This window comes from Rhyacophila brunnea, unplaced genomic scaffold (genome assembly GCF_057557595.1).
Source record: "Rhyacophila brunnea isolate RB1 unplaced genomic scaffold, BYU_Rbru_1.0 scaffold_12, whole genome shotgun sequence".
Classification (NCBI taxonomy): Eukaryota; Metazoa; Arthropoda; class Insecta; order Trichoptera; family Rhyacophilidae; genus Rhyacophila; species Rhyacophila brunnea.
Genome location: NW_028232774.1, coordinates 30,522,917 through 30,535,482, shown reverse-complemented (window position 1 = coordinate 30,535,482; position 12,566 = coordinate 30,522,917). Strand labels below are relative to the sequence as shown.

Genomic DNA, 12,566 nt, shown 5'->3' with positions numbered 1-12,566 from the left:
ATCACTATAAAGGCACTATAGAGCTTTAATCCATAGCTACGCGTTCATCAGTTTGGTGGATGGCAGAAAGTACTTATTAGTTTTCATTTCTCTGGATTCATAAAAAGATGACTATTTAATCCCCACTTATGCACTCAGGATGGACTAATTGGGTGAGTTGCCGACTTTGTATAAATATAAACCTATGTTTTACGGGTTCAATCCTACACCTGCTCAATTCATATTATTTTTTAATGTGAATTTGATCAAGTACAAGGACCCAATTAGCTGGGCGAATGGCTACCAACTATTCCACGTAAAATTATGTTAATAAAATACCCACTTTTTGGATTTTGATCAAACAAGGTAATATTTCTTTTTACCACGTTTTTATTAGCTCGTATTCTTGTTTGTCCGGTGGTTGTTTATACAGTACAAGTCTTGCAATCGATTTTTAACTAATTTACCGAATAGTTGGACATTTGAAACTTTTAGAATATATCAGAACACGATGCGAATGCATTCTTTTAATACTTTTAGCCATCTTTAAGTAGAATTGAATTCAATTTCAGTTAATTCTGTTTTGTATGAAAAGTTATTTCGGAAGAAATCCGTAATCCAATCCACTATTATTGGTTGCTAAGGTGAAGTTCCTAGCAACTAAATTATTAATATATACGTCCGATACTATGGAAATCAAAATGACGTTTCAGTATTTTATATTTGTTTGTTGCAAAATATCAAAAAAATGATTTGTTGACAATTGCCTTATTTGTCCTAAATAGCTAATATATAGAATTGTCAAGTTTATATGATTCAACAGAAAATTTAAAAACGTAGTATATAAAAATTTATTTTTATTCTGTAATTATTTTTAAATATGCTTCTACTAAAAGTAGTCTGTGTCACAAACCAATATTAGGAGAGCAAAATTTAATTATTCAACTTAAAAAAAACTAACATCCTATACTAATGTTTATATAGCAATAATTGTATTTAATTCTTTCAGCCTTCGCATACTAGCTTTTTTGTAAATTGCTCAACTTTAATTTCTTCTTCAAGCACTGGCAACTGAGCATAACCATAAAGAAAATTGGGCCAAGTCTCAGGGTTGAATGGGATTATTTTAAATATTTTTTCACTCGACCCTTTTTCCAAAGTGACTTAATTAGACTGAAATTTATACCCATATTGTACTACACCCAAAATTCAAAATAATCATGTAACTAACCTAAAATATATTTATTTGGAAGGAATTATTATATAAAATATTATCAATTTCTTACGATATCATAGATATTGTAAAATAAATTTGAAAATGCTGTTTCTTAAATCCAAACAAATAATACACACCGAAATAGATAGTCAAGGTGAAAGAGATTGACAAATATAACGTGAGTATCGTCTGCATATTATACGATGCATTATTTTTATTCGCATGAAGATTACTGCATTAAAATTATTAAAATTCAGTGTAAAAAAGTTAAATGTGCGTAATTACGCAATATCTGTACCTTAAATCCACAAATAACACTTTATGTGAATTAACACTTTTTCTATTATGAATAGAATCAAATAGTGAGTTGACTCTGAACAAAAATTATATAGTTTAGGTATTATTTTTAAATACACTAACTCTCAAATACAGAAATAAATGTAGAGTTGTTTTCCAATGCTATGCATAATATAATATTTTGAATATTTTTTCCGTGTTTGTTAAAGATAAATACTAATGAAAAGTTGCTCAGTCAAAACAACTACGATGGCTGTCGGTCTATAGAAAAAAATATTAAAACACTGTAAAGAATATTTAAGCAAAAATAGTTATTTAGTAGGGTTAAGTAATGATTTAGCGTCTGAAACGTGTATCAGTAAGAATGACTGCATGACTTTACAATTACTAGTCATTGGTTTGTTAGATGTAATGTAATGTAAATTATTAAGAGCATAAATTTCAGTAATATTGCAAATTGTCAGGTACTTTTTGAATCAACCACTATGTAAAAAAATACACGAAATAATTTAAGTAATTAATTATTAAATTTTGTGGCACCCCTGCTACAAGCCTTCATCACTGTGTAAATATTGTGCGTCTCCGCATTGACGAGGTTGGCTGACGACCTCTGCGAGGGTTGCTTTACGACCTTCCAAAGAAAAAGTTTATCGCCGCGGGTAGCCCCCGCCAGATAGTGCGATTTTTTTCACTCGACACGTTTTACCCAAACCAGTCGGGGGTTCCTATCATAATGTAAGATACTTTTATTACAAAACCGCCTGCCCGGGATATATTTTAAATACCCAAGTCAAATTTGGACTTGTTCGTATACTGGCATAATATGCGGGCATATCTGAATGATTTATAGTTGAAAGACATATCCAGTATGTACAAGCACGATAGTTTTATGTATTTAGTTATAAAAGACCTATACGTCTTATACCTAAAGTTAATTAGGTAACAACATAATAAAGACACATTGAGCAGATCAAGAAAATATTAATTCAAGACGTTCATAACATGACATATAGAATAAAAAGTACAGGCAAATTAGTAGAGAAAAAACAAACAAAAAAATAATTTTATAGCAAAAAAATGAAATATATAAAAACAAAAATAATTCAAGAAAACTACAAATTTAACAATAAACTTGAATTTTGAAAACAAAATACATAGAACATCACTAAAAATGTCTATATCTCTAGGGAGTGCATTGACCAGCCGCATAGGCCTCGCTATTGATGCCTGATAAGCCTGACATGAGGAAACAGTTTTCACACAAAACAGGTCATGGCTGCGACCACGCACGTAATTGACGGATGCATAGAAACTAAAATTTTTCAGAATATCAGGATTGGAAACTATACCACGTTAGAGCGAGAATGCTTTAAAAGAATGAAAGCTAGTCGGAAAATACTCGTTTGAGATATTGTCGTAAGGAAAATATTTAAATACTTACATTAAAATAAAGATGTCGAACAAATTTCTTCTGACTACGCTCTAAAACAAACTTATATGAAAGGACCCATATTCAAGAATACTCCGTATTACCAACGCATAGGTCATAGAGTGTAGGTAAAACATTTGGATTCTTGAATGGCTTGGCTTGTCTTATGACGAATCCTAAAAGCTTGCTCGTACGCAAAGCCGTAGAGGTGAAAAGATAATCTTAATAATTATTATAAAAAAAATATATTTCTGTAAATACATACATTATACTGTATGTGAACATGAAATGATATGATAAGATATAATTAAAGATGAAAATAATTAAAAATATAAAACATTATGTGTAGTACTTACTTTATTATTTTAATTTAATAATACTCCGTTTAAATCGTGAAAATAATCGTAAATTAATATGTTAATTCATATATAAGTAATCATTTATCATCAAGTTGTATAACCAAATTTAATGTTCGACTCATAAATAAACCAAAATCAGTGAATACATCCGTGTTCTAAATAAGTGTTACCTTCCCGAGAGATAATAAAAAATATAAAAGCTGCTGGACTCCAAAAATCCACACGTTTCTCAATAGATATACGATAAATAAATAAAAACTGTGCAAAATCTTTCTAAATAGCATGTATCATTTATGTCATTTTTTTAAGTGTCGTAAAAATAAAACAACGTCCAAGGTCACCGTATTATAAACTCATTAGTAACTACCGCCATTTTGATGCCTATTCAAACATGTGTTTTTATTCCTTCCTCACCAGGGCATTACTTTCTCATTTGTATTTTAGTGATAACATTGACAATGATCGTAGGTATGTATGTCTGCAGCCATACAATTTTGTGTAATGCTAAGTAGGTACATAATTTGAGAGATTCCAAACTTTTTATACACAATACTGTTTTTGGCAAATAATTAACACTGAATATATTCATAGAATAATATTTATTTAAAACCGGGTATTCATTAGCGAGTCATAACTGTAACCGTTACAGTGTAGCTATTCTATACACAAGACGGCTATCGGCGGATATCGACGGTAGTTTATCATATTTTCTAGTATTGAGGCGGTTAATTGTTATAATAAGTTACCCGTCTCTAAACTGTCAAAAAGTGCTATGTTTTAACAGCCCCTCTCTTGGCTGTTAACTTTTAGAGCGAAATAGACAGTTTATAAGGCTAACTTATTGTAAAATTATAATACCACAATACATAAATGCGATAAGCTACCGTAGGTAGACCAATAGAAGCTGTAATCTACTCTAGATGCGAACTAATAAATTGGCGTCTACACTACTTTCTGTATCTGCAACGGTCACAGTAACGGCTCACTAATGAGTACCCGGCTTAATAACTGAACTGGCGTTTACGTGATAGAACTTCATTATAATGGTTTTTAAATAAAGTTTTTTTGTTAATTCTACGATATTTTAGTTGTTTTAGGTTGAAAGTTGTTTTGTGATATAAAACTATCTTCAGAATGATTAAAGATACCCACAGAACCGATTTATAAGATATAAATAAATATAAAAGATATAACCATGGGTAAGGGTTTTGAAGCAGGGCTATCTTTAATATTTTATGATTCAACCCAAAGAACACAAAGCGCGCTGACTGCCCTCGAATATTGAACATGCGTTTTGTTTACGTGAGACAATCTTGAAAAAATATGGTAGGTACTGGGCGGAATTTGAACCCGCATCCATCAGTTCCAGCCGATGTGTTTTACCAATTTAACCACCTATGACCTACAGAATTACAATGAAATTAACTTATAGTTCAATATGTGTACACTAACCAAGTAAAACAATACAAATTAAACTAAATAATATGTTTTAAGAGTCTTATTTGAAGAGAAATGAGTTTAAACGGATACTGGGGCTAAGAACATGTCACACAATGGGTAAAAGATTTTATGTCCTCGTGGGAAGAAGCGATTTGCAGCTCTGCGATGAATGTGATGTTTTGGAGGACATTGTACATATAGCAGTACAATTCCCTAAATATGAACGACACAGAGTACAGCTGCGAATCGCAGATATCTTTGAGAATGTCAACGAATTTAAATGTGCCCTGGCAATGAGTAAGATGGAAAAGCTTGGCAAAATTGTAAAGTTATTTAACAGAATTGGAGTGAGGACCTGATCGGCGGATCCCCTTCTAAAAGAGAAGAGGCGATATGACAGCGAGTCGCAGTCAAAGCCTCGGTAAAATCATAAAAAAACTAAATAGTAAACTGTTGCTTTATGGTTTTAATTCAACACTTTATTTACATCATACATTTTTATTTTTAACAAAATATTTTAATGAATTAAGTTACAAATTTAATCACGGTGCAAATCCGACTGAATCTCCCGTATATGTGTAAAGTGGCACGTCTTCCACCTTGCAGTAATATTTTGCAATTTTTTCGAGCTGTGAAAATGGCGGAAAATTAAAAATTTACAAAATGATGAATTTATATCTCAAATCTACACATACTCATATCCTCCATATAATTAGTCGATATGGACATAAAAGAAGAATGTAGTAGCTAGACTTAACTAGAGAGTAACGACTCACATATTGAGAATGTGAGATGGCGGAAATGGCAAAGGTTAATAGCGGTAGATAGGAAACAGACAGTGTGAAATATCAGAAAAATACCTTTATCAATGAGCAAACATTTCCCTTATATAAATTCCCTCCACAATAAATTGCCAATTTTCGATTACGTATTTACGCGTTACTTTGTAAATGCTGTTATCAGTAAAAAAAAAGGTCAAGGATCGGATCCCAAAATGTGGCACAAAAAAGTGTTAATGCGAAATTTCTCAAGAGTAATAATATTCCTCCCTGAAAAGTTTTAGCGGAAAAGAAACATCATAATAGAAAAGGGTTGATTCTTTTTATTCCGCGCAAAGGGATGAAAGTTAATTCCCTATTTGTTAAACTTTTATCAATAATACTTATTGAAGAGTAAGTATGGTATTTATAACCCTTTAATACAATATTTTCTTTGGTAAATGGTGAAAAAAACCTTTTTTATAAGACGGAGCCTGAAAAAATTCAACAAAACTTATGGATAAACGTTTAAATCAACAGCAAGTCATTTTGCATTTCGGATTCATTTGAGGCAAACTCTCACTCGTATTAGTCAAAATCATATTTCCTAACTAATTTTTTTTTGCATTGTTTTATTATAATGTATAAACCGCTTGAGATCCCAATATAAAAATATAATAATTGGTACCAGTAGTGTAGTTTATAAATTGTGCAAATTGTATTTATTTTATTTATTGGTTTTTAAGTTTTAACAGAAGGACAGATGTGTCGCTAAGTTTTAAAACCCGCTATAACACTTCGAGAAAATCAATAAAACTTTTTGAACTAAAAATGTTTTTGAATGTTTCAGTAGTGTTATAGCGAGAATTGATAGACGCATTGATTTTGTTTCATAAATGACAGTTAATCTTAGCGGATTTTGAAAGAGGCGATAAAATTTTCATGTAGAGATTTTAATAACGAATTCAACGATATATATATATCCTAAATTCTAATGTATTCAAGCTCTGTACTATTCCATTTAAGTCGTTTTTTGCGACCCGGGTTTCGCCTTTCGGCATCTTCAGGCGTCGTGTACACTCACCAAAGGTAAACACACACTGAAAACGAACTCTTTTTACTCTAGCTTATATAATAAATCAATACAATAAAGTAGGTAAAAACTCCATTACCTACCTATCAAGTCAAAGGTTACAAAAAATACAATAAACAAATTATGAATAGTTGAAGTCTCAGTAAAAAACCTAATTAGTAAAAACCCTATCTTATTAATAACAGTAAATGGAATATAATGGAATTGAATCCATTAGAATTTAAATTCAAAATCCATCAAGTACCTTCAGTCGATAGTATTAATATTATATATATCTTAACTATTTCAAAAAAGTGTTATAGCGAGTTTTAAAATTTAGCGACACAGACGAAAATTAAAAAAAAAATTGCAGTAAAATTGTATGTTTTATGAAAGTTCTCATGGAATTCCGAATGAAAGCTCGACACGTTAAAGAAAATTCAGTTCCATTTGAAGGAAAGTTTTCTAGCAATATACTTACATAAATTAGTGATGTTTCGTCTGGAAGAAAATTAGGTTTTTTTTTTAACATTTGCGATGGTATTTGATTACGTCTAATAGACTTTGATTAAATAAATATAATAAATATCATATTATTATGATGACTTAGTACGAAGCTTTTGAATTTAAGTTAATAAAAAAGGAAGTTATGTTTATAAAATACCGATAAAATTGTGTAGGCGTGGAGTTACATCAATCACAAATGTGACAAGTCCAATCCGACCATCTCTTTTGCCTTTGTGAAATTAAATTTACGAAGGAAAGTGAATTTTGTAAAGTTGTCTGGCGGTGAATGCTCGAAACAAAATGTGTAACTGACATAAAAACACTTCATCATTTGTCACAATTTGACTAAACTGAAACCATTTATTTACTCTTTGAAATCTTGTAACTGTTTGTAAAGGCTTAAACATAGCCAAATTACAAGACTTTTAACAAATGTTACAAATTAATTGACTAATGCTTTAATTTCCTCTTCTATCAATTTAAATTTATCTATGATTATTCATCTTTCTGCACTTTTTTCATGTTATTATATTTATATATATATATCTATAGAACACATACATACAATGCAGTGCTTCTAAAAGTCCCTCGCTCGCTAATATTCTCGTGTCTTCCTAAATACACACATTAGATCAGCGCTCGAAATTGAAAAATGTATGAACCGGAGCGCCCGATAATTTCCCAAAAATATTAATATATTCACCTAATTTTATGTATATTTTATAAAAATAAGTGTGTTGATTTTTTTGTTGTATTATGTTATAGCTAGGTTAATTTGTCTACGAGCAATAATCTCAAGGATTTCATGAAACGGAACTGCGCTCCATTCCATTTTGAGCCCTGCACTAGATATATAGTATTAAAATCTAGTCTAGGTGACAAAAATGCATGTTAAAATTTTTTTATTCAACGAATAAGACACAAGATTTGATAATGTAATATTCTATTCTGCCACGGCGCTACATCCCGGGGTGGGATTTGGCCTCCTCCACAACCGCTCTCCACTCACTCCGGTCTCTCGCCACACTTCTCCAGTTACCAAGTCTTAATGTAATATTCTATATATTGAATAACTTGAAATATAATAATTTGAAAACATCTCATGTATACAAAACACTAGAAAAAAACATTTTAGAGAAAAAAATTAAACAACTACTGGTTAAAATCGTCGTAATTTAGTAAGATGACCGTAGTTTAATTGGAAAAATATACTGTTGCGAATCCAGCAGATACGAATTCAAGTACCGTCGCATTTCGTATTGTTTTTTAGTGTGTATTATATGCATGAGATGTTTTCAAATTATGTATATTCCATAAAAAAATACTTATAATATCCTAGTAATAAATTAATCTATACGTATATATTGCTTACAGTATTTTTATTCAACGAATAAATCACAAGATTTATTATTGTAACACTCTTTGTGCAACATAATATGTACATATATTTCAAACAGCTCAAAAAATATATACCTATTATAATTTTTTTTTAAATACGACTCCCAGCGGGACTCAAATCCGCGTTCACTGGATTTTCTCTGATTTGTTGTGTTTTAAACTTATGTATTTTCATTAATATGTTACATTCTCAAATCTCATGACTTATTCGTTGAATAAAAAGTAATTTCTAGTATAAGTATGTTATAACTAAAATTTGGTATTTAAGGTAATTGATACTTTGATTTAACTTGAACCTTGCCACGGATGAATTAACTCGCCAAAGCATATATGTCGCGTTAGGCCACGGACGAATATATTCGTGGGTTCTTGTAAACGTCTAAACTTCTGTATAAACATTCTGTGTATATTTTCTAAACAATATGTATCATTTTAGTGGGAAAATATTCACGATAAACTTGATAAACATGTTGTGTTACTAAGTTTTCACAAATATTTATCATTCCATTCCTATTTCATATTTTTTTAAAAATTTATTTTATTCCGAAAATAGCTGGCCTACAAGTGTCCACCTAGTAAAAATTGGCTGGCAGTGATAAGGTTAAAATACATAAGACAACTGCCAAAATTAACGCAATTTGTGAAACGCTTAAAAATTTAAAATTTAAATATGACGCACATAGCTTAGTTGATGAGGTACATTGGCGCTGTGGCCCTCTTCAAAAAAATCTACTAGTTACATATTTCTCTGGGATTTTTCAAATTATATGTATATATTCATACAGCTTTCAACACTTATGTTTAACGCTAATTTATAATACAGTTTCAAAACCAACAAGCTTTTGCGTTCAGAAAATGAAAATATGTAACGTAAAAATCAAAGTTTATAAGGTAGGTAAGCTAAAAGCGAGACAGGTTATTTATATTAACGACACTTTACAACATATGCTTCGTTGAACTTTTGCATTTTCCGTATGGTCGAGCTTTTGACTGTTGCATCGTATGTATCAACCTTCTTCAACATATTATTATAAAATAATTAAATGTATTATGCCATGCATGCTTTAAACTGGTAGTTTGTCTGCTTTGAAGTAATCATATCGCTTTTGTATGCAATACCGTATCACAATAAATTTATAAGTACTCATAACTTTTCAAATAATGATATTGTGCTTCTTCTTCTTCTTTCACCCTGTCACGTCCCAACATTGGGGCATAGGGCAAGCACAAGTTGGCGCCACTTCCCTCGGTCCATCGCTAACTCCTGTGCCTCCCGCCATGTCAGACCTGCAGCACGTAGGTCGCTTTTGTAGCATCGCTGCAGGGTGAGGGAGGGCCGGCCACGGCGACGGAACCCTTGAGGCTGTGCCACAAGGGTACGAAGTGCTGCACTTTTTGGCGGCATCCGGAATACATGTCCCAGCCACGTGAATCGTCTCTTCGTGATAACTTCAATCACCGAAGGCTGTTGTGTCTGCTCACGAACTCGGATATTTGTAACGCGGTCGTACCAATGTACCCCTAAGATTCTGCGGAGACATCGATTCTCAAAGCTCAAAAGCCGAGACTCTTGAAGCTTAGTAAGATGCCATGTCTCACAGCCATACAGGAGCACAGGTAGCACGCACGCGTTAAACAAACGACATTTGGTCCTCACAGAATACAGCCTTGACCTCCATGCGACTCCAAGTTGGTTGAACGCAGAGCCCGCCACACCCATGCGGATTCCAAGCTCACTAGAAATACCACCATCATCGGCAACCGTGGCACCCAAGTACTTGAATCTGGACACCAGCTCGACGGGCAGACCAGAAACCCGCAGAGGAGTGTCGGCGTCGATGCAAGCAGCACTGCACATGGATTTGGTCTTAGCGGCATTCAGATGAAGACCCACACGTATCGAGTTCGCGGCTAGCCTGTTCACGGTCACCTCCAACCTCTCGATCGTCGAGTCAAACACGACTGCGTCGTCTGCATACTCCAAGTCGCACAGTCTTTCTTCGCATAGATCGCTTGTGTCATCATGATGTAGGCGTATCCCACTGTCGGGGCAAACCATCTTACGCATTATGAAATCCATCATGATGATAAAAAGAAAGGGCGCAAGTACATATCCTTGCTTGACTCCTGACGTGATTTCAAAGAGGTCAGAGGATGTTCCGGCTGCTCTCACGCGACACTCTGTATTGGTGTAGAGAGCACTTATCACGGCGACCAGTTTCCGTGGGACACCATATCCTAGCAGAATTTGCCACAGAGATTCACGATGAGGACTGTCAAATGCCTTTTCATAGTCCACGAAGCAGCAGGCGACAGGTATATTCATCTCTTGGTACTGTTGCAGAAGGCTTCGGAGAGTTGAAATATGCTCTGAGCAGGACTTCCCCGGGACAAATCCACTCTGCTGCGCACGCAAAACGTCCAGCATGGGACTTCTAATCCTGTACAGGAGAATCTGCGCCAACACCTTCCCGGGAACGCTGAGGAGAGTGATTCCTCTGTAATTATTACAGTCTTGTGGGTTACCCGTTTTGTGCAGAGTAACAACGGTACCATCCCTCCAGGCTTTGGGGCACTGCTCCCTTTCCCACACCTCGTGCAGAAGGTCACACAAGGACGGCAATACAGCGCTCAGTCCGCAGAGCAGAAATTCTGCATGGATGCCATCATCTCCAGGAGCTTTCCTGCGCTTCAATCTTTTGACAGCCTCTTTAACTTCAGCAGTTGTCGGAGGATCTTCGCAGAATCCCGATGCAGTAGTGATTCTGAGGGCGGTGATCTCCGACGGAATATCGAAGGGATGCAATGGAGGTGGGCGATTCAGGACATCACTGAAATGTTGGCGCCATAGCTCCTGGACCTTTGCAGGTTCGGTGACTGTCACTCCGTCAGAGTTGCGTAATGCAGTGACCACTGGACGTTTTTTACCGCAAATTGCTCTGGTGATATTGTGCACATTTTCTTTAAGGGTCCACATACCCCACGTAGGTGAAATTGGAGATTTTATGGTATTTTCAGAGCAAAAACCAGGACATTCCTTAAACATTGTAGATAATCTATTTATATAATTTTGAAGCATTATTATCCTTCATATTTATTTTAAACATTTGATGACTGCATAAAGTATTTTTATTACACAAAATAGTATTCTTTTAAACCTCTCGATATAATATTTTAGAATATAGACATATTTCAGTACATCCATGTACAGTGGTGTTAAGATTTATTACTTTTTAAACGAATTTATAAAACCATTAGTAAAATTGTTAATATTATATAGTGAAATATTTACGATAAAAAATTATATTTTATAATATCTGTGATTCCAAATTTGACAAGAATTAGGCATTTTATTATTCAAAAAATGGGCACGATTAACACATTTGAAGATAATTCTAAAGATACTGATTATAAGCTATGTCTATGAATATTCAAATGTGATAAAACATCCTAGGAATAATGATCGTTTTATAATAATTATTGACCTAAGAATAGGGTAGTATTTTTTATAATAAGGATAATATGGCTTCAAAATTATTTAAATAGATTATCTACAACGTTTAAGGAATGTCTAGGCTTATGCTTTGAAAATAGCATAAAATCTCCATTTCGACCTACGTGGCGCATGTGGGTCGTTAAGTTATAGTATTTATAATATAACCCTTGTTCACCTACAGAGATATTTTTCTCTTAAAATATTTCAATCTACTTCATCACGGGTTCATTGAATGCATAATCCATCTATAGTAGTTCAAGATACCATATCGCAGAACAGGCTCTGTATTTCACGATGCTGTGTGTCGTGCGGTTGGCCTATTTTTATGACAATATTTATTTAATGTAGATATTGTGTTTAATAATTGAAATTTATAATTATTTGATTAATTGAATTGGCTATTGATTAAGTATTTACCTACTCTCCCGATGATTTTTATATATTTCCAAAATATCATATTTATAGTTGGTAGTAGTTAAGTATTTTAATTTTCCTAATAGGTCACGCAAGCTCTGAGAAAAATAAAAATACATATTATAATATATTGACGTCACCGGGAATCGAATTCGGTGCATCCGAATTTAAAGTCATTGCCTTGCGCATTGAACTGCGAGG

General features: G+C 33.4%; 1 protein-coding gene across 3 annotated transcripts in view; it reads right to left on the bottom strand.

Annotated features, from left to right (window-relative positions):
* Positions 1-12,566, bottom strand: part of LOC147078048 (xibalbin-1-like) — a 233,374-nt gene that overhangs the window by 94,966 nt on the left and 125,842 nt on the right. The gene's annotated exons all lie outside the window — the stretch shown is intronic.